This window comes from Pogoniulus pusillus, chromosome 13 (assembly GCF_015220805.1).
Source record: "Pogoniulus pusillus isolate bPogPus1 chromosome 13, bPogPus1.pri, whole genome shotgun sequence".
NCBI classification, from domain to species: Eukaryota; Metazoa; Chordata; class Aves; order Piciformes; family Lybiidae; genus Pogoniulus; species Pogoniulus pusillus.
Genome location: NC_087276.1, coordinates 5,791,543 through 5,814,320, shown reverse-complemented (window position 1 = coordinate 5,814,320; position 22,778 = coordinate 5,791,543). Strand labels below are relative to the sequence as shown.

The 22,778-nt window shown below is 44.1% G+C and overlaps 1 long non-coding RNA gene across 1 annotated transcript in view; it reads right to left on the bottom strand.

The window, feature by feature from the left end:
* Positions 1–481: 481 nt before the first annotated feature.
* LOC135180288 (uncharacterized) overlaps positions 482–22,778 on the bottom strand; it is a 112,620-nt gene continuing 90,323 nt past the window's right edge. The window contains exons 2-3 of the long non-coding RNA XR_010304365.1: positions 9,856–9,926; positions 482–645 (exon numbers count right to left, since the gene is read on the bottom strand). This is a non-coding gene — a long non-coding RNA (uncharacterized LOC135180288). The remainder of the gene's footprint in view (positions 646–9,855; positions 9,927–22,778) is intronic.

The window sequence follows — 22,778 nt, the reverse complement described above, 5'->3', positions numbered from 1 at the left end:
GAAGGTGGAAGGGTGGTTGGGAGCCTCTCCTGGTGACTGATTTCTGGGAGGGCTGTTGTGTTTCTGTATTACTTTTAACTTGTCTATTTCTGTGTAGAGCTGCAAATATTGTAACTATCTGCTTGTATATTGAGCTAAGCTGTAAAGATAAAGCTTCATTCCTTAATTTCCAGCCAACTGAGTCTAGTCTGGATGATTTCATAAGAGTGGGGTGTGGTTAACTCCAAAACCATCACACTTGGCTTTGTATTCTGTTACACATCATGGATACACACACAAAAAAACATGCTTATTACTTGTACTTTTGAGAATTATTTCTGTCTAAGACTGATTTTTGTATTGCTTACACTGGACATGGATTTTACTACTATAAGCAATTTCTTCTCCTTTCTTCTGAAACTATTTGTTTAGTTTCCACAAAAACAGCAAAGAGTTACACATTTCAACAGAAAAAAAAATTAAATATTATGTAACACTAGAATAAAATGTAAACAGATGCATTTTAATGTCATACAATGCAGTATTCTATGGCTCATTAAACTATACTCATTGCTAAGCTGGATCTATAGAAGCAATTTTGTAGCTTTAACAATGTGCCAGGTGTCAGATATTTGTTCCGTCAGATGGGTTTCAGCCAGTAGGAAGCTGCAGACAAGCTTTTCTTAATAAACACATGGATCTGGTAGCATATATCAAATCCTCTAGCATACTTTAGAATTAAATTCTGATATCACAGTATCATCAAGGTTGGAAGAGACCTCACAGATCATCAAGTCCAACCCTTTACCACAGAGCTCAAGGCTAGACCATAGCACCAAGTGCCACGTCCAGTTCTGCCTTGAAGTGCTCCAGGGATGGCGACTCCACCTCCCCGGGCAGCCCATTCCAGTGTCCAATGACTCTCTCAGGGAAGAACTTTCTCCTCACCTCCAGCCTAAATTTCCCCTGGTGCAGCTTGAGACTGTGTCCTCTTGTTCTGGTGCTGGCCACCTGAGAGAAGAGAGCAACCTCCTCCTGGCCACAACCACCCCTCAGGTAGTTGTAGACAGCAATAAGGTCACCCCTGAGCCTCCTCTTCTCCAGGCTAACCAATCCCGAGCTCCCTCAGCCCTCTCCTCGTAGGGCTGTGCTCAAGGCCTCTCCCCAGCTCGTCGCCCTTCTCTGGACACGCTCAAGCATCTCAATGTCCCCAAAAAAAAATCCCTCAATGTCCCTCCTAAACTGGGGGGCCCAGAACTGAACACAGTACTCAAGGTGTGGTCTAACCAGTGCAGAGTACAGGGGCAAAATGACCTCCCTGCTCCTGCTGGCCACACCATTCCTGCTGCAGGCCAGGATGCCATTGGCTCTCTTGGCCACCTGGGCACACTGCTGGCTCATGTTCAGGCAGGTATCAATCAGCACCCCCAGATCCCTCTCTGTCTGGCTGCTCTCCAGCCACTCCGACCCCAGCCTGTATCTCTGCATGTGGTTGCTGTGGCCAAAGTGCAGAACCCTGCACTTGGAGCTATTGAACACCATCCCCTTAGACTCTGCCCATCTGTCCAGGCGGTCAAGGTCCTGCTGCAGAGCCCTTCTGCCCTCCAACCCAGCCACATCTGCCCCCAGCTTAGTGTCATCTGCAAATTTGCTGATGACTGACTCCATGCCCTCATCTAGATCATCTATGAAGATGTTAAAGAGGATGGGGCCCAGCACTGATCCCTGAGATACGCCGCTAGAGACCAGCCACGGTCAGAGTCTCATTTCATTTTACATGGCAGCTTTGCTAGATAAAGGACCAAAGTGGAAAACATTAAGTGCAACATCAATCAATTCCCACCCAGTTTCTACCTATGAGAAACTCTGCCACTTTAAACCAAAAAGTTTAAATTGGAAAATATCCAAGTGAAATGTTCCACCTGTCTTTAAATTTTTCTGCACTCTACCTCTTAGTTTTTTCCTCCTACAGACTTAAAGAAGCAAAACAACAAACCCACCCAAACATGGAAAAAAAAATTCTCAACAATCATTTATCTTTGAGTTTCAGCAACCAGAAAGGATTTTTGCAACCCACACTACAAAGCAATGCTGACTGCATCCGTTGCAGAAAGCAAGGTTAGCAGTTCCCTAATTTATTATAGCTGCTGAAAGATGTCTGTATCAATGCAGTTGAGGAGAATCCCTCCCAAGACATCAGACCTTCAAGATGCACTGTAAGTTCCATATCTGGGACAAAAGTACTTCTGCCTATGTGCATAGAGAGGTGGGGAACAGTCTGCTCCCCGCCCTGAGGTCTCAGTTACACTATCTTGCTTCTGAGAGGAGCATGAAGCAATGCTGCCTCCTGCATCACAGACTAGTGGGGCTTTCTGGTCTTTCATCTCCTTGTTTTTTGCAAAGAACTAGAAACACTGAAAAAGACAGGATCTCTGACCTAAGAATAAAGGCTGGTTTGTGTTCACTGTTACATTCAAACTCCTGCTGCAATACTAAATGGCCATATGCTGCTAATGAACCCAATAGTCACTTCAGCAGTCTTCATGCTGGATTCAAAGAGCTGTTTAAGCTATCTGTACAAACAATTGACAGTAGAGTTCTCCTCTGTTATTTATGGCAACCTTAATGATTTTAGGCTTTTTCCAGTTTCTACTGAACAGAGTTGTGAAGTGTTCCCACACTATCAATCTTAAAGCACCAGAGCTGATAACCTAGAACCTAAACAATTTAGTTTAGCTGTCAGATGTGATGTTAGTCTCGTTTTCCACTTACAAAATTTCAGTCCTGTGACTAATGAGCCACTTTCAATCCAGTCTCCTGAAATCTCCTGGCTTCACACACTGTAAGGAGTAACAACAGCCTAAAATATTGTTACCCTGAATACAAGTAAGCCCATTTCAATTCTACTTGAATTTTCTGCTGAGGTAAAGTGTACTGATAAAAACTCCCGTGGAGCTACATAACAATATGGTTTTAGAGCTGTTCCACCATTTATATTGGTTTTCAACATAGATGTATGTCAAGGAACTAGCATCAAATCACAGCTGCAAAGCATCCCAGGCTACCAAAACTATCTTGAAGTAATAGTCTAGAAGTCAAAGTATAAGACTCAGTTCTGCATGTGTAAGATCACTATAAACTCATGCATGTAGACCTATTATTCTGTCTTTAGTTCAGTGTGATCTTACTTCAGCTTAAATCACCATTTATAGGAACAGGTGAGACCTCATCTTGAATACTGTGTTCAGTTTTGGGCTCCCCAGTTGAAGAGGGACAGGGATCTGCTAGAGATGGTTCAGTGGAGGGCTACAAGGATGATTAGGGGACTGGAGGACATGGCTTATGAGGAGAGGCTGAGGGACCTGAGTCTTTTTAGTCTGGAGAAGGGAAGACTTAGAGGAGATTCGATAAACATTTATAAGTATCTGAGGGCGGGCCAGGAGCGGGGACAGGCTCTGCTCACTTGCTCCCTGTGATAGGACAAGGAGCAGTGGGTGTAAATTGCAGCAAAAGAGGTTCTGCCTCAACACAAGGGGAAACTTCTTTACTGTAAAGGTCACGGAGCACTGGAAAGGCTTCCCAGAGAGGTTTTGGAGTCTCCTTCCCTGGAGCCTTTCAAGGCCTGTCTGGATGTGTTCCTCTGTGATCTGTGTTAGATAGCATTGTCCTGCTCTGGCAGGAGGGTTGGACTTGATGATCTCCTTGGGTCCCTTCCAATCCCTAACATCCTGTGAGCCTCTGATATTTAGCACGTGCATTTCTTACTATATCTTTTCAATACACTAATTCCCAATATTTCATAACTCCCATCTTGATCATCATGGCAAGGAATCCTCCCTAGATTCAAGCAGCCACAGTAATTGGCAGCTTTGTCAAAACTGACCACAGTAAAATATTATCTCCACCCATACAATTTGCAAAAGCAGTTCTCAGAGCAGTCAGTACAGCTCAAAGGCAGCTACTGGTAATCCCTGAAGCCAAATGTGAGGGTTGTCAGACCTTCCTATGTTTCTCATTCAAGACAGAATACAAATCGCACCAAAAAGTACTACCTAAGAAACCATCAAAGAAAGTAACATACATGAAAAGCAATAATTTGTTGAAATAATACAGAACTCCCAATCATGAATCATAAAAAAAGCTTAAGTTGCATATTTGCCCTTGCAACTGTGCTTTCCAATAAATGAACATAGTTTCTGTGACCCTGAGTGAAATTTATTTATCATGATTCACAGTTAAAACCTTGTGAACCACTAGAGAGGAGAAAACTAGATGGCATCCTATTGTAACAAAATGGCATTTAATATTCTATATATCACAAGGTTGGGAGAGACCTCATAGATCATCAAGTCCAACCCTTTACCACAGAGCTCAAGGCCAGACCATGGCACCAAGTGCCACGTCCAATCCTGCCTTGAACAGCTCCAGGGACGGCGACTCCACCACCTCCCCGGGCAGCCCATTCCAGTGTCCAATGACTCTCTCAGTGAAGAACTTTCTCCTCACCTCCAGCCTAAATCTCCCCTGGCATAGCTTGAGACTGTGTCCTCTTGTTCTGGTGCTGGCTACCTGAGAGAAGAGAGCAACCTCCTCCTGGCCACAACCTCCCCTCAGGTACTTGTAGACAGCAATAAGGTCTCCCCTGAGCCTCCTCTTCTCCAGGCTAACCAATCCCAGCTCCCTCAGCCTCTCCTCGTAGGGCTGTGCTCAAGGCCTCTCCCCAGCCTCGTCGCCCTTCTCTGGACACGCTCAAGCATCTCAATGTCCCTCCTAAACTGGGGGGCCCAGAACTGAACACAGCACTCAAGGTGTGGTCTAACCAGTGCAGAGTACAGGGGCAGAATGACCTCCCTGCTCCTGCTGGCCACACCATTGCTGATGCAGGCCAGGATGCCACTGGCTCTCTTGGCCACCTGGGCACACTGCTGGCTCATGTTCAGGTGGATATCAATCAGCACCCCCAGATCCCTTTCTGTTTGGCTGCTCTCCAGCCATCTTCAAACAGTTGGCAAATAATGCTGGTATGTCTGTATCATAACATGCCCCAGGGGGAACTCTACAACTTTTTCACTAAGCAGCAATCAATAATATTAAAGCAATCAAGAAGACTTTGAAAATAAGAGCTGGCAGAAACTCCATTTTTTTCCAGACAATCGTGGCCCAGGTCTGACCATTTTTATTTAGCCCAGGAGTCTACTGCCAGTTTAAAACCATCCACACACAAAGTTTAATTTTCAGTGAAGAATTGATGCAACAGTCTGAATGCTTGCTTTGTTTATGGAAACTGAATTTACAGTTCTCAGTGGCACCCAAGAGGCAGGTGTCACAGGGTTCATATTTGTGCTCCTTGCATTAGTCTTTAAGATGAATCCTTTCCTTTTATTAATCCACTGAAAAGGCTAAGATAAGCCAGCAGTGTGCCCAGGTGGCCAAGAGAGCCAATGGCATCCTGGTCTGAATCAGAAACAGTGTGGCCAGTAGGACAAGGGAGGTCATTCTTCCCCTGTACTCAGCACTGCTCAGGCCACACCTTGAGTACTGTGTTCAGTTCTGGGCTCCACAGTTCAGGAGAGATGTTGAGGTACTGGAATGTGTCCAGCGAAGGGCAACAACACTGGTGAGAGGCCTGGAGCACAGCCATGTGAGGAGAGGCAGAGGGAGCTGGGGGTGTGCAGCCTGGAGAACAGGAGGCTCAGGGGTGACCTCGTTGCTCTCTACAACTACCTGAAGGGAGGCTGTAGCCAGGTGGGGGTTGGTGTCTTCTCTCAGGCAACCAGCAACAGAACAAGGAGATGCAGTCTCAAGTTGTATCAAGGGGAGGTCTAGGCTGGATGTTAGGAGAAAGTTGTTGGCAGAGAGAGTGATTGGCGTTGGAATGGGCTGCCCAGGGAGGTGGTGGAGTCACTGTCCCTGGAGGTGTTCAGGAAAAGTCTGGCTAAGGCATTCAGTGCCATGGTCTAGTTGACTGGCTAGGGCTGGGTGCTAGGTTGGACTGGATGATCTTAAAGGTCTTTTCCAACCTGGTTTAGTCTATGGTTCTATACTATATCCTAGTGTTGCAATGCTGAACACAGGTCCAAGAGTCTGCCTCATGTTTTTGTTCTACCCAAAAGCCATAGCTGGTTAACAACAGCTCTTCATAGGAATTGATAAGCCTGAATTCCTAAGTCACTCTTGGACTACTTCATCTAAATTTTCTCTAAAACTTCACACAACACTGGGATAAGTGCAGAACTCAAACCACAGCCTCTTTTGAAAACATGAGCTAACACTGGCCCTTAATGTGTAGAGCTGAATATTAACTGTAAATCTTATTACTCTACTGTATAAACACTCTCCAGACCTTCAGAGATGATTCTCCTTCTACATTGCACAGTTCTGTGACTACTCAAATTCATTTAACACTGTGACATTTGCTAAAATAATGCTATGTTACATTATGCAGGCTGTTTACTTATTAGTGCACACACATATCCCCTAAAGGAATAAATATTTATACCATAAAATCAACTTAAACTTTCTGAAAGAAATCAGAAGTCTGCATACATTGCATCTGCTGAAGGGAAAAAATCATCAGGTGTAAAATAAGTGTTACCAACACTCTGCTCTCGTCTGAAGGGATTAGAAATAGATTGCTAAGCATCCATGAGACACAGGAGTAGTAAATGGCTGAAAGCAGGGGAGCAGAGAAAAGTGCAAACTGAAGCTCTTAGTTCTTTTCCCATTTAGCCAGATGACTCAGTACACATAAACAACAGTCATGAATGTTTGATTAGTTCTGATTCACACAAAAGTGTCTGTTGCATTGCTTTGAAGGCTGATTGTTTAGTGATTATTTTGCAACAGAAAAAGTAACAAAACTCTGCATTAGCTCAACTTCAAATTAGAATACCAGTTACAGCCTCGGTTAGCATGAAGAGTTGAAAACTGACAAGGTTTCCTCATAGTAGCTTTTTATTTGCCATCTCTGGAGCCTTTCAAGGGCTGTCTGGATGTGTTCCTTTGTGATCTGTGTTAGATAGCATTGTACTGCTCTGGCAGGGGGGTTGGACTGGATGATCTCCTTGGGTCCCTTCCAACCCCTAATATCCTGTGATCTCAACTCTCATATAAGGGGAAACTATTTCTTCTTCTTTTCAGTAGAAGACACAGGTATGTATTTCCACTTTTAGAAGTGTTTCAATTGTTTTAAACTTAATTAAATAGTACTTGCCTTAATTTTTGTTCATAATTGTGTTTTCCAATTAATGTAATAATGTAGGCCCCTTCATTGCCTTGTCTAGAAGCATTTGGAAATTCTCTATTTCTGTGTTTGGACACTAATCTCAGATTAAAGGTCATAGAATACTAATTGATGTAAAGATGCAGGCAATATTTCCTTGATCAAAGGCAGAACTAGGGCTTCACTAATATAGAGTGTCAGTCTGGGTGGACAATTGTCAGAACTATTAGAAACAGTTCAGGATTTTTTGAAGGAATATAAAATAATTGTCACAGGATGTTAGGGGTTGGAAGGGACCCAAGGAGATCATTGAGTCCAACCTCCCCTGCCAGAGCAGGACAATCCTATCTAACACAGATCACAGAGGAGCACATCCAGACAGGCCATGGAAGTCTCCAGGGAAGGAGACCCCAAAACCTCTCTGGGGAGCCTGTTCCAGTGCTCTGTGATCCTTAGAGTAAAGAAGTTCCCCCTTATGTTGAGGTGGAACTTCTTTTGCTGCAATTTACACCCATTGCTCCTTGTCCTACCCCAGGAAGCAGTGAGCAGAGCCTGTCCCCCCACTCCTGGCAGCCTTCAGATACTTATAAACATTTATCAAATACCCTCTAAGTCTTCTTTTCTCCAGACTAAACAGCCCCAGGTCCCTCAGCCTCTCCTCATCAGCCATGTCCTCCAGTCCCCTCATCATCCTTGTAACTCTCCACCGTACCCTCTCCAGCAGATCCCTGTCCCTCTTCAACTGGGGAGCCCAAAACTGAACACAGTATTCAAGATGAGGTCTCACCAGGGCAGAGTAGAGGGAGAGGAGAACTTCCCTTGATCTGCTGGACACACTCTTCCTAATACACCCCAGGATCCCATTGGCCTTCTTAGCCACAAGGGCACATTGCTGTGCCATGGGTAACTTGTTAGCCACCAGCACTCCCAGGTCCCTCTCCACAGGGCTGCAGTCACCTCCCAGCCTGTACTGGTGCAGTTTCTTATTCCTCCCCAGATGCAAGACTCTGCACTTGTCCTTGTTGAACCTCATCTGGTTCCTCTGTGCCCAGCTCTCAGTCTGCCCAGGTCTCTCTGGATGGCCGCACAGCCTTCAGCTGGATCAGCCAAGCCTCCCAGCTTGGTGTCATCAGCAAACTTGCTGAGCAGTCTCTGTCCCCTCATAAATGTAACTGATCATTATTCCTATGTCTTATGTAATTAATGCCATATAGGGCTACTGCTTGTGATGATACCAATATCTGGACTTTTGACAAAGAAAAGGAAGCAAGAACTAGTCTCCAGACCTTACATTATAACTGGCTTTACAGATACAACTTCAGTGTTTGCAATCAGAATTCTTCTTTTATGCCAGTGAAGAAACTTTAATATGAGAGATTAATATGGCAAGTTAAAATCCTTTTTATTCCAAGGCTTTGTTTTAATTTCTATCCCTGCTGATTAATTCAAGAATATCAACACTGGTGAGCAATTTTCAAGATTTCATGTCCCAGGTAACCAGAGAGATCAGTTTACTCTGCTGCTAAAATCAGTGAAATAGAAAATATAATAGCTAGGTATATAAAGAGGTAGGTGCCATTAATCTCCATCAGCAGATGCTACACAACGAGCACATATGGATTTTTGGACATTTGCAGTACTGCAGCATCCCTCTACCACCTGCAGGGGACATAAGCCCTGAAGAATAGATCCCAGACAGGTGAAATTACACATTGCACTAGCTGGCAGCAAAAAGCTGGTTCCCAAATTGTTATTCTGTCAGGGATTTAAGAATTGCAACACTAAATTATGTACAGCAGATGCAAGTAGAGTATGGGCAGTTTCTGGGCCCCTCAATTCAAGAAGGATGTTGAGGTGCTGGAACATGTCCAGAGAAGGGCAACAAAGCTGGTGAGGGGCCTGGAGCACAAATCCTATGAGGAGAGGTTGAGGGAGCTGGGCCTGTTTAGCCTGGAGAAGAGGAGGCTCAGGGGTGATCTTATCACTGTCTACAACTACCTGAAGGGACATTGTAGCCAGGTGGGGGGTGGCCTCTTCTCCCAGGCAACCAGCAATAGAACAAGGGGACACAGTCTCAAGTTATGCCAGGGTAGGTATAGGCTGGATATTAGGAAGAAGTTCTTCACAGAGAGAGTGATTGGCATTGGAATGGGCTGCCCAGGGAGGTGGTGGAGTCACCGTCCCTGGGGGTCTTCAAGAAAAGCCTGGCTGAGGCACTTAGTGCCATGGTCTGGTTGATTGGATAGGGCTGGGTGCTAGGTTGGACTGGATGATCTTGGAGGTCTCTTCCAACCTGGTTGATTCTATGATTCTATGAAAGAGGTGTCATTTCCTCCTACTTCCTGCCAGCCCATCTGGGTGAGCCTCAAGCTCCTACTTGAGTAAGACCCTGTACATTTAAATCTCTATTTCAGTATATGTATAGATGGTGATTCATATTTTTACCAGTAAGAAATTACTCAGTAAGGGAAAGAAAGCATCTTTCCTCCACAGGATGCGAGCTCTTCAGAAATTCAGGTATTCCATTTTAATACTAGTACTCAATACATGCATTTATCATTAGAAGGTGAAAGGTTCTGTCCTTTCTTTCTGAACATTAAGATCTACTGAACAGGGCTTTGTCAGAGAAGAATGCAGAATAATCCACTGCCTACCTGTAACAGCTCACTGGATACAGAGAAGCAAGCAGGGCTGATGTACACATCACTTCTGGAGAAGCTATGATCTGAAAGAAGACAAGGATACATGAAATGAGAAGAACATTGGTGCTGGTTGAATCTAAAACCGACAATCTTTAAGTGACACTGGTTCAAGCTTATTCTACAGGCTCCATAATTAAGTCAACAGAAGAGAAAATGTGCTTCTCAGAGCAAATGCAACAGGATGCTACTCTGGCAGACACTCATCCAGATCTAGTGGTGTCTGCAGGTCACCCAGGTCAGCTCTTGCACAGTCAGTGACCTCAGATTCATTACACATATCCCAGTGGTTGTCCACTTGTCTAGGCAGTATATGTCTAAAGAGATACTTGTTCCTCACGCTCAGCAGGAGTCACACAGAGGGTGTGCTTCATTTCCAAGATGCCTTCTGTAGCTGTTGGTCCCAACTCCTTGGCTTCTCTACCTCCTGAGTCTTACTGTCTCCATTATCCCAACACTCGAGCCACCAAGTAATGAGCTTCTCAACTTCGTGATGGCTATAACCTTTACATATATCATGCAACTCACTTTGGGAGGCTAGCAGGATCTTTTGTGGAGGTTGCAGCAACTACAGGGTTGCTATCCACTTCCACAGCAACATTTTGTTCTAAGAAAAAATCAAGAACTGGTGGTAGAAGCATCCAAAGGATGCTATCAGGAACTTTTCACCCACTATCATAGAATGGTTTGAGTTGGAAGGGACCTCAAGGATCATCCAGATCCAACCCCCCGCCATAGACAGGGACACCTCCCACTAGAGCAGCTCACTCAAGGCCTCATCCAACCTGGCCTTGAACTCCTCCAGGGACAGAGCAGCCACAACCTCCCTGGGCAACCTGTGCCAGTGTCTCACCACCCTCACTGCAAAGAACCCTTTCCTAACATCTACTTGGAACCTCCCCTCTGCCACTTTAAACCCATTACTCCTTGTCCTGTCATTACAAGACCTTGTCAATAGTCCCTCCCCAGCCTTCGTGTAGGCTCCTTCAGACACTGTAAGGCCACTCTAAGGTATCCTCAAAGCCTTCTCTTCTCCAGGCTGCAGAGCCCCAACTCTTGTAGCCTGTCCTCATAGCAGAGCTGCTGCAGCCCTCTGAACATCATTGTGGCCCTCCCCTGGACTCACTCCAACATTTCTATGTCCTTCTTGTGCTGGTGAACTGCACCCAGGACTCCAGGTGGGGTCTGAGGAGAGCAGAGCCAAGGGGCAGAATCCCCTCCCTTGCCCTGCTTCCCACACTGCTCTTGCTGCAGCCCAGCACAGGGTTGTGTCTGGGCTGCACTCACACTGCAGGCTCCTGTTGAGCTTTTCACCACCCCAGACCCCCAGGGAGGGGGTCTATTTACATTTCCTCATGTAAACAGAAAGGAATTTATGGTTCTGTAACCCAGCTGTGTCACAGTTTGAGGCCACGAGCCACCCGCGACAGGACAGAAGTGAGACTTACGCCTTTTGGAGAGTAAGAATGCAAACACTGCACACTGCCTGCAAGTTTAAGGAGAGCTTCTATTTGCAGGTGTATATATGCAATCAGGTGGAATGAATACACCCACAGGCTAAGGGACTAAAACTGTCTAGAATCCTCCACCCCTTACATCCTTGACAGGCCTGAGAGCAGGCCAGAGCTGCCCTGCCCACCTCAGGCCTACAAGGCCTCAGCAGGCCGCATGAAGCAGCTCAGATTTCACAGTCTCACAGTATCACCAAGGTTGGAAGAGACCTCACAGATCATCAAGTCCAACCCTTTACCACAGAGCTCAAGGCCAGACCATGGCACCAAGTGCCACGTCCAGTCCTGCCTTGAACAGCTCCAGGGACGGCGACTCCACCACCTCCCCGGGCAGCCCATTCCAGTGTCCAATGACTCTCTCAGGGAAGAACTTTCTCCTCACCTCCAGCCTAAATTTCCCCTGGCACAGCCTGAGGCTGTGTCCTCTTGTTCTGGTGCTGGCCACCTGAGAGAAGAGAGCAACCTCCTCCTGGCCACAACCTCCCCTCAGGTAGTTGTAGACAGCAATAAGGTCTCCCCTGAGCCTCCTCTTCTCCAGGCTAACCAATCCCAGCTCCCTCAGCCTCTCCTCGTAGGGCTGTGCTCGAGGCCTCTCCCCAGCCTCGTCGCCCTTCTCTGGACAGGGAGAGTGTGAGTGAATTACTCATGTGAAGATGACTAAGCATGTAATTTCTATGCGCACCAAAGAAAAACACCTTATTACTAAGTGACTTCACAGGTGACATCAATATCTAACAGCAAACCCAACATAAATCCAGACCAACAGTACTGTGGGAAACGAATTGCTGATAGAATTCCACTGGACTTACCAGGGAGAAGTGCTTAAACGTCAACATTTCATAGGTGTATAAATATTTCCTTCTTCCCTGTTGTGCTAGTTTGAAGCAAGCTGGAATGTTTTGGTAACAGAACTAGATAACAGGCAGTGAAATGAGAACAATTGATGTCAACTTCTCTCACAGTCTCGCTGAGAACTCTGGGAATAAGAAAGACTTTTTCTCCATTTTGTTTCTCACTCTTGCTTTTGCCTTAGACCTGGTCACATCTCATTAACCCTGCTCCTACTAACCTTGCTCCCTAACCTCTTGGCTGCACCTCTTTTCTTCCTGAGAACTGGGGTAAGGTTGAGAGGGCCGGGGGGGGGGGGTGCTGGGGTGGTTTGAGAGCCCCTCCTGGGGACTCAGGTTTCTGGGAGGGGAGTTGTGCTTTTGTATTGTTTATCCTTTGTATATTTCTGTATATAATTGTATATAAGTGTATATATTGTAAATATCTGCTTGTAAATTCTGCTAGCTGTAAATAAATTGCTTCATCTATATTCCCAGGGTCCGTCTGAGTTAGCTGGGGCAAATACAAAGTGTGGGGGGGGTGGGGTAACCCCCAAACCATCACACCTGTTTATTTTTCGAAGACAATGTATCCTAACTGCTTCATTTTTCAGAATCCTGTACATTAAAAATACCTTTTACAAGAAAAGAAAACAGTCCACAGCTATCTCACAGCCATTAATACTTTAAAACTCTGCATCACATTATGGGCTTTAGATTTATGCATGCGTGGAAGTAGCTAAATGTTTTAATATCAGGGTGAATGCGTGAGCAATTCCCAGCCCTTTTTGGCTTATGGATCTGTAAGGAATTAAAAATAATGACAAGAGAGAAGTGAAATTAAATTATTTTTTTGGCATGAGCCTTAATCATAAGGATAATGAGGAAATTTCTATTCCAGGGGCATTTCTTCCAAGAATTCACAGTGTGGCCTTAACAGAGATTGAATAGAGCTACCTGAGAAATGCAAGTGCAGTGAATTGCCTCTGTATGGTTCTTGTTCCAATGCTTTGGAAAAAATGAACTATGGAACAACAAAGTTCCTGAACAGTAATTTCATGAATTTGAAAGTAGCAGCACTTCTTGAGTTTATAGGCCCTCTTATTTTACCTGAATCTTCCAGTGCAAGCCAAGAGAGTTCTCAAAATATAAATCCAGAGGGATAACCTTAGCCTGAAGAAGCTACTTGAGAGTCTAATCAAGTATAAACCAATGTAATTATATTCTAATTGGTTCAAATTAGAGCAACTTGTGCAAGAAACAATGATGTCTTAGCAATCAATTAAGCGTATTTGAGTAAAGTTAAGAACAGTAGAGAAATGTGACTGAAGAGCTCAATCTGAAACACTTAGCCTGCACCTCATCACCCCCTCAGCTGGCAGAAGCACCTGAAGTATCACCACGAAAAAGTACTACAGGTTTGTTTGCGAGTTTTGTTGTTCCTCTTTTTTTTCTGCCCACCAATTGACAGAGAACTCTGATCTCCTGCGACGAGCTGAACAATGAAAAGGGCAAACAACAACTCATGCTGCTAATTTGCATATTCAAATTATTGTAAAATCCATTTCAATTACCTTCTGCTCAACCAAGTGCAAATTTATCTTGCTTTGTACATTTACCTTGGCAGAAGCAGGATGTGTGGCCAGAAAACAAACCTGCCGCTGCAATGTGCTGCAGGAAGAATATCTATGTTCAGCGTATCGATGCACCAACACCAACTGATCACTTTCCTTGTGTGCAGTAAGACATCTCCTCCAGACCTCTTACTGGATTCATTTACTCCTTTTCTCTAACTCTTAAAGTGCAAAGCTTCAGCTCACCTTTACACCGATGTACATCTGTGTACTTTGCGTACATCTTAACTCTCTGACAGCAGTTTATTTCCTTTGAGACACTCAGCTGTTCACAGCTGCTACTGCATTGCTCTAATTGTTTTCTACTGCTCTTGAAATACTCCATAATTTCACAGACTTTGCATGCCATGGTACCACTGATACATTGGTAATCAATAGAATACTTCACTCATAGGAGAAATCACAGAGAAATCTCTTCATTAAGTGGTTATTTTGCTGATGCATTAAACTACAAGGACAGGAGCATGGTAAAATTACTTTGCAGCCAAAAATCTCACAAGGAATTGACCAATTGCAGTCTTCCAAAAGAAGTGTGAGACAGGTAACTTACCCTTGGCTTCCAATGGGATTAGAATTCATTTATGGAGTTGGTCAGGTACATCTGTCATGTTAATGGGACCACTCTTACAATTCTAGACTGGCTAGTTTAAAACCCATCTGACAGTGATCTGGGGTCATGTCTCCCTCAAGGTGTTCAATGCAGGTGACACCAACCCCAGTGGAGTTGTCATTACACTGCAGGAATGGGATGTCAGAAGATGTGGACCCAAATTAACCTCATAAACTTCAACATGACCAAGTGATGTGGACGTGCTGGAGCATGTCCAGAGAAGGAACAGGAGGATGATCAGAGGGCTGCAGCAGCTCTGCTATGAGGACAGGCTGAAAGAGTTGGGGCTGTTCAGTCTGCTGAAGAGAAGGCTCTGAGGTGACCTTCTTGTGGCCTTCCACTATCTGAAAACAGGCCTACAAAAAAGATGGGGAGGGATATTTTAGGATATCAGGGAGCAGCAGGACTAAGGGTATGGAGCAAAGCTGGAAGTGGGGAGATTCAGACTGGATGTGAGGAGGAAGCTGTTCAGCATGAGAGTGGTGAGAGCCTGGAATGGGTTGCCCAGGGAGGTGGTTGAGGCCCCATGCCCGGAGGTGTTTAAGCCCAGGAGGTGTTTAAGGCCAGGCTGGCTGAGGATGTGGCCAACCTGATCTAGGGTAGGCTGCCCCTGCCCATGGCAGAGGACTTGGAACTAGATGCTCCTTGTGGTCCCTTCCAACCCTGACTGATTCTATGTACTGGGGTCAGAACAATCCTCATTACTAATACAGACTTGGAGATGGTATGAGTGTCGGGCTGCGTAAGGCTCTGAGCAACCTAATCCAGTGATGGGTGTCCCTACTCACTGCAGGGGATTACACCAGATGACCTTTGAAGGTCCCTTCCATCCCAACCCATTCTATAATTCTATGATAAATAGAATTTAGTGGATGGATAAATAAGTCCTCTTCTTTGCCAAAAAGATTTCAAAGATGATACTTGACAATAGAATTGCATTATTGAAAACATATTTCAGAGTTCCAGAGAGGGGAGAGAGAGAAAGAAAACAGAAAGTATATACAGGAAAAGACATCCTAGTTGGTGCATTTCCAGGACTCTTGGAACTCATTTGAGAGAGGCAGTTCTGCTGTTGCTTCTATTTGTTAAAGTCCCAGGAAAATAAATGGCCATATGAATACCTTATGAAAAAGTGTACTAAAATACCAGAAGGCAGCAAAAGGAGACACTATTAAAAAAGAGTACATGAAAAAGTTCAAGTGAGGAGAAAATGAAAATGAGCATAAAAAGACTTTCAATAAGGCTGTTGTAAAAGGCTAGAGAATGACTCAGGTTGCATGAAGCAAAAGTATTTAAATCAACAAAGAGGTCTTTAAAGACCTATTTATAAGTCTTTGTGCTTGCACAGGTTCCATAACAAAAATATTTGCAATAAAAGGTTATTTGACTGCTTGAGAGCAATCCTGAAGTGCTTTTAATAATGGTCTTTGGAAGTTTCATACACCATTAGATCTTCATCAGAAAAACATCCTTGCTAATTTGCCACCACAGGTTCATATTTGTTTAACTATTTTTTTGTCTGAGCATATTAACTCGAAAGACATAAACCTGCTGTAGACTGAATAGAAATGAGAGCTTTTGCTTCCAAATATCTACTTTGTTTAGTGTATACAGACACTAAAACCTTATATTGATCTATTTTTTGTGTGTATTGGAGATTTTTCCCAATCTTAAAACATCTAAAATGCATATTTGTGTTACATAATGAAGGAAAAGCATAATATAATGAAATAAAAGGGGAACAAATATTTTATACTAGAGAATAAAACTGCTGCAAAAGCCTGAAAGAGCAATCTGACTCAACTTGCATATTTTATGCAATTTCTAGATACACATTTATACAAATTATGGATATAAGTCATGGCTGGAATAGTTCCTAGAATTGCAATTACTTCAGTGTCAGAATAGTCCTTAGGAGGGAAATCAGATCAGAACAAATATTCTTGAAGGACAGGTGAGGCTGACTGGGGCAAACAACTTGTCAGGCCATGCCTTGGGTACTGTGTCCAGTTCTGGGCTTCTCAATTCAAGAGAGATGTTGAGATATTGGAATGTGCCCAGAGAAGGGCAACGACGCTGGTGAGGGGCCCGGAGCACAGCCCTGTGAGGAGAGGCTGAGGTTGCTGGGGGTGTGCAGCCTGGAGAAGAGGAGGCTCAGAGGTGACCTCATTGCTGTCTACAACTACCTGAAGGGAGGCCATAGCCAGGGGAAGCTGAGCTCTTCTGCCAGGCAACCAGTGACAGAACAAGGGGACAGAGTCTCCAGCTGTGCTGGGGGAGGTCTAGGCTGGATGTTAGGAGGAAGTTTTTGGCAGAGAGAGTGATTGGCATTGGAATGGGCTGCCCAGGGAGGTGGTGGAATTGCCATCCCTAGAGATGTTCAAGGAAAGCCTGGCTGAGGCACTTAGTGCCATGGTCTAGTTGATTGGCTAGGGCTAGGTGACAAATTAGACTAGATGAACTTGGGAGGTCCCTTCCAACCTGCTTGATTCTGTGATTTTCCTAAAACCAAACAGTAACTCCCTACTAATGCAATTCCTACTGTTTTAATTAATTTAACACAGAAATACTCCATTCCAAAAGCATGAACAGCAGCTGTGGTGTGGCACACCCTAGTCAGAAAGGAACCATCTTATCTTTAATAGTAGCCCTTAGGGAGAAATATTCAGCATATTAAAACTTTGCAGCTTTGTGCTGAAGGTTATGCAGCATAATTCAAACACAGCACTAAAACCCTCTCGAAAGAGCACAATGACCACTCAGCTGTGTCTTCTGCCAACAGCAGTAAGAGAAAAGACTGGTCTGCTGTAAATTTTTCTGTTACTGAGCATTTGACCTATTGCAGTTAGTTCTGGAAACAGAATGGTTATTTGAAACAGAAAATACCTTGAAGTTTAAAACTGATTTCCCAAATCAATAAAGTAATGAAATGGTTGCCTAAGATTGTGCATCATTGCAGTAAAACTACTTTTCTGCCCACTACCACTTTCCTGAACTCAGCTACAATGCACCACACCAAAATGAAGACCTGGAATCAATTTGTCAAAGTAATTGGGTCCTGAGGGCTGCCAGGAAGCATGGTATTATCCCAAGGCCAGGACCTCCATAATAGTCCCTTCTGCCACCTATGACTCTTTAACATTCAAGCCACAAATAGCACAGTCATACCTTCAGACATCACAGAGCCAAGACTCCACACCACACTGCATCTCTAAGCTGAGGCCCACCAGTTGTTGATTATGTACTTCAAAATCCAGTCTAGGATTTCTCTTTCCTTAAGGAGGAAAAGGAGAGGAAGACAAGGTGAGCAGAAGGGCCATCAATTCTTCAGCCATCAATTATTCTGCCAGACACTGCACATTGTTTTTCCCCCTGAAAAGTGCAGGACATTGTAAACAAGCAATACCTGGACATTCTCTCTCATAATCACTGAGGAATAAAGATTTTTGGTGAGCCATGAAATAAAATGAAATTACACCAGCTCCAGCAGTTTTAAGAAATAGCAGATTGTTCTGGAGATGATACTTAAAAGTGTTTAAAAACATTACAGCTGCTGCTAGGACCTCTGAACTGCCTGCTACAACTGGCTGCTCTGGTGGTCTGTACTGCTCTAATGGCACAGGTCATAGAATCATAGTATCAATCAGATTGGAAGAGCCCTCCAAGACCACTCAGTCCAAACTAGCACCCAGCCCTGTCCAATCAACCAGGCCATAGCACTAAGTGCCTCATCCAGGCTTTGCTTCAACACCTCCAGGGACGGTGACTCCACCACCTCCCTGGGCAGCCCATTCCAATGCCAATCACTCTCTCTGGCAACAACTTCCTCCTAACATCCAGCTTATCCCTTCCCCAGCACAACTTGAGACTGTGTCCCCTTGTTCTGTTGCTTGTTCCCTTGCAGAAGAGACCGATCCCCAACCTGACTACAATTTCCTTCCAGGTAAAGAATTTAATGGTTTTGAGCTCAAACTTCATAAAAGGAAAACTTTAATATCCTTAGTTTGATTTTTTTTTTTCAGAAGTAGGATATAGTGCTATAAATACAACAGCAAGAGAGATTGAATTTTCAGATCATGTCTTGAGAGTGTTCATTAACCTTTTTGAAAATCTCTAATTTAAAATTAAGGGAAGGGTTTTTGGATGTTTGCTTTAATTGTAAGCATTCCCACTGGCAAGTGAAGTTGTTCTGCTTAAAAGTGAAAGAGCAGAGATCAAAGAAATAGAACAAAAAAGGCTATGAATTTAAACCTCAAGCTTCAAATGACTAACAAGCCAGAAAGTTTAAGAATGTGACCTCAATTAAAATTTCCTTTGAAAACACAGACCTGGCAGGGAGAAGAAAAAAAAAATTAAGAAGCAAAAGCAAATTTCTTTGCCACCTGTAAATGGGAAATAGTGAGAATGTTAAAAACTGCTGTCACGCTTTGCCAAAGACAAGACAGAGTTGGAGGGAGAGGGAGGGTTTGCAAACAAAAGGAGTTTTAATACAATTTGGGGTTCATTTGCCAGTTGGGGGATTTTTGCAGTAGCATACAGAGCAATGTGACCTAGATAACATTAACTAATCATCCCTTTAGTAAAATCAGTAATTACAGATTCTAAAGAGGTGGCCCTCATCACTCAAAGAGGTAATTGATTTTTGTTCAGGCCTGAGTGATATTGAAAGAGCTAGAATCAACATTTACTATATCAGGATTCTGTTTGTTATTTTCCTTCCACAGAAATGAGATTTTTGATGAAACAGGACAGAAATAGGTAACTGAATGCCAGGCTAGGGGCAGTGGCAGAGCAGATGCAGGCATGCCTTCTGTGATGGTTTGGATGTTCTCTGTTTCCCCACACTTGAGAAAAATCACTCAGACTAGACTCAGTCAAACTGGAAATTAAGGAATGAAGCTTTATATTTACAGTTTAACACAATATAGAAATAGTTACAACAGATACAGAAATATATGAGTTAGAAAGGTAATACAGAAACACAGCAGCCCTCCCAGAAACCTGAGTCCCCAGGAGGAGCTCCCAAACACCCTTTGACCTTTTTCCCACCCCTCTACCTTACCCCAGACTTTGCCTTATGCTTAAGATGAGTTTGGAGGGTCAGCCAAGAGGGTTAGGAAGCAGGATCAGCCACACAGATGGCAGGTTAGAGAGAAAAGTTCAGCCCCAAAAGAGAGAGAGACTCTCTTGTCTGTGTTTGTGTTCTTGTTCTTATACATCTCAGCAAGCCTATGAGTGCAGTAGAAATCACCATTGTTTCCTTTTCACATCCTGCAAGCTAATTCTGCTCACCAAAATATTCTAGCTAGGCTCAAACTAGCACATCTTTTCACAGAAAGCGACCTTCACAAAAATTGGGAACAAAGAAAAGCATCAGCAGCTGCTGGTTGTGCAAGTAGTGACAAAGAAAAGAGAGCAGTAGATGACCATGAAGGAAGGTGTCAATTAGGGAGAGAAGTACTGCACAGGTGAGTTAGGAAAAGTGCATGCATCAAAATTTGAGATACTCAGAACAACTGTGTCTTGAAAGTGAAGTACAAGGCCTAGGAGCAAACTTAACATGTATCAGTGAAAAGTTATCTCTGCCCCAGGTCCTCAATGTGAAGGAAACCTGCAGCAAGTTCTGGAGCTCCAACATAAGAAGGACATCAAACTGTTAGAGTGAATTCAGAGGAGGGCCACAAGGATGCTCAGAGGGCTGCAGCAGCTCTGCTATGAGTACAGGCTATGAAAGTTGGGGCTCTTCAGCCTGGAGAATAGAAGGGTTTGAGGATACTTTAGAGTGGCCTTCCAGTGTCTGAAGGGAGGTCTACGGGGAGGCTGGGGAGGGATATTGACAAGGTCTTGTAATGACAGGACAAGGGGGAATGGGTTTGAACTGGCAGAGGGGAGATTCCAATTAGATGTTAGGAAAGGATTGTTTGCAGTGAGGGTGGTGAGACACTGGCACAGGTTGCCCAGGGAGGTTGTGGCTGCTCCCTTCCTGGAGGTGTTGAAGGCCAGGTTGGATGAGGTCTCAAGCAACCTGTTCTAGTGGGAGGTGTCCCTGCCTATGGCAGGAGGTTGAAACTGGATGATCCTTGAGGTCCCTTCCAACCTAAACCATTCTATGCTTCTAGGATTCTGTAAGCAAGAGGAACACCAACTGGTAGGAGCACTCTCATGACAAAGACTGACCATGAATTTGCATTCAGGAATTGAAAAGGAAAGACCAAGATCACAACAAGCTCAGAGTGAGATGAAAAAAAATCATCTCCATCATCTGAAAAGGGAAGCTTTACTGTGAAGAAAAGATATCTGTATTCTCAGAATATTATTCATTATTATCATCTGAAAAAGTCTGAGAAACAAGTCTCTACATGGGTATGCACTCAGCAACATTAACTGGAGTCTCTGAGTGAACTCATGGAGATTAAGGTTGATGAAAGCTTCATTTTTCACCTAAACCAACTTTCTTTACACTTCCCCTCTGGGCACAATGTGTTGCTCAAAGAACACAAAGTTTTCCAACAACTTTACAAAGCAGAGCAGAATGAAAGAAGTCAGGGCCAAGCTTGAAGGACACACATACTTCAGATCATCCTTGTCCCTCAGACAGGTTTCATGACACAGTAGAAAGAATTTACACTTCTGAATTCAACACGACACAAAACCCAGTATGACCTATATCTGGAGAACAAGATTGAGGTTGGAAGGCAACATTAATCTTGAAAGTTTATAGAAAATCAAGATTTATGCATCATTAGGAAAGCTTTTGTAGTAGATTAAATCTCTCCTTCTACAAGGTAAGCTTGCAGGACATGCAGTATAGGGATTTATTCCGTGAATGTTAGAAGAAAAATCACTTTTAATTTCAAATATCTACTAGGCATTTTCCTCATCTGTCTTGTATTTAAACAACAACAAAAAAGGGATTGGGTAATAGTTTTAAATATCCACACATTAAAAAAGGCTTTGTGTGATTGTCATACACATGAATTTGTAGCCTGAGCATTAAATTCATTACAGCTCATTTTTCTTTTAAATTATGAAAGGAACATGACTGATGTTTTAAAGCTTGGGAACCAAATTGGTTCTATACGGATAGAAATTATTTTTGAGGGCCTGAGAATCCAACTGATTGGTTGGTTCCATCTAGACCAGAAGACATCTGGGGTTGTTTAGCCTGGAGAAGAAGAGGCTCAGGGGTGACCTCATTGCCCTCTACAAGTACCTGAAGAGAGGTTGGAAGAGACCTCCAAGATCATCCAGTCCAACCTAGCACCCAGCCCTGTCCAGTCAACCAGACCACAGCACTAAGTGCCTCAGCCAGGCTTTGCTTCATCACCCCCAAGGACAGCAACTCCACCACCTCCCTGGGCAGCCCATTCCAATGCCAATCACTCTCTCTGACAACAACTTCCTCCTAACATCCAGCCTGGACCTCCCCTTGGCACAACATGAGACTGTGTCCCCTTGTTCTATTGCTGGTTGCCAACCCCCACCTGGCTATAACTTCCCTCTTCCCTCCAGATAGTTGTAGACAGCAATGAGGTCACATCTGAGCCTCCTCTTCTCCAGGCTGCACATCCCCAGCTCCCTCGATGTCTCCTCATAGTGTTTGTGTTCTAGGCCTTTCACCAACATTGTCACCCTTCTCTGGACACATTCCAGCATCTCAACATCTCTCTTGAATTGAGGGGCCCAGAACTGGGTGTTCCCCAACCCCCCACACTTAAGAAAAATCACCCAGCCTAGACTCAGCTGCTGGAAATTGAATGAAGCTATATACTTATCTGCCTGTATATTGTGCTAAGCTGTATTTACAATACACACAAGCAGAAATATACCTCCCAGAAACCAGAGTCCCCAGAAGAGACTGCCAACCACCCTTCCACCTTCTCCCCACCCCTCTACCTTACCCCAGACTTTGCCTTACATTCAAGGTGAGTTTGGAGGGTCAGCCAGGGGGGTTAGGAAGTAGAAGGATTAGTCAGGGAGCAAGTTAGAGAGTAAAGCGCAGCCCAAATCCCAAATAGAGAGGCTCTTATCTCTATGTTTGTGTTCTTGTTATACATCTCAGCAAGCCTATGAGTGCAGTAGACATGACCATTGTTTCCTTTTCACAGCCTATCATCTAATTCTTCTCACCAAAATAAGCCAGCCAGGCTTAAACTAGCACATTTTAATAACAAAATACTGAGAAATTATAAAGAAAAAAAGCAAGATTGTTCTCATGGTGAGGTATAAGCTAATTATGGCTGCCCAAAGGCTGTTTGGCACTTAAAAAAAATGGGGGAAAAAAACCCAGCACAAA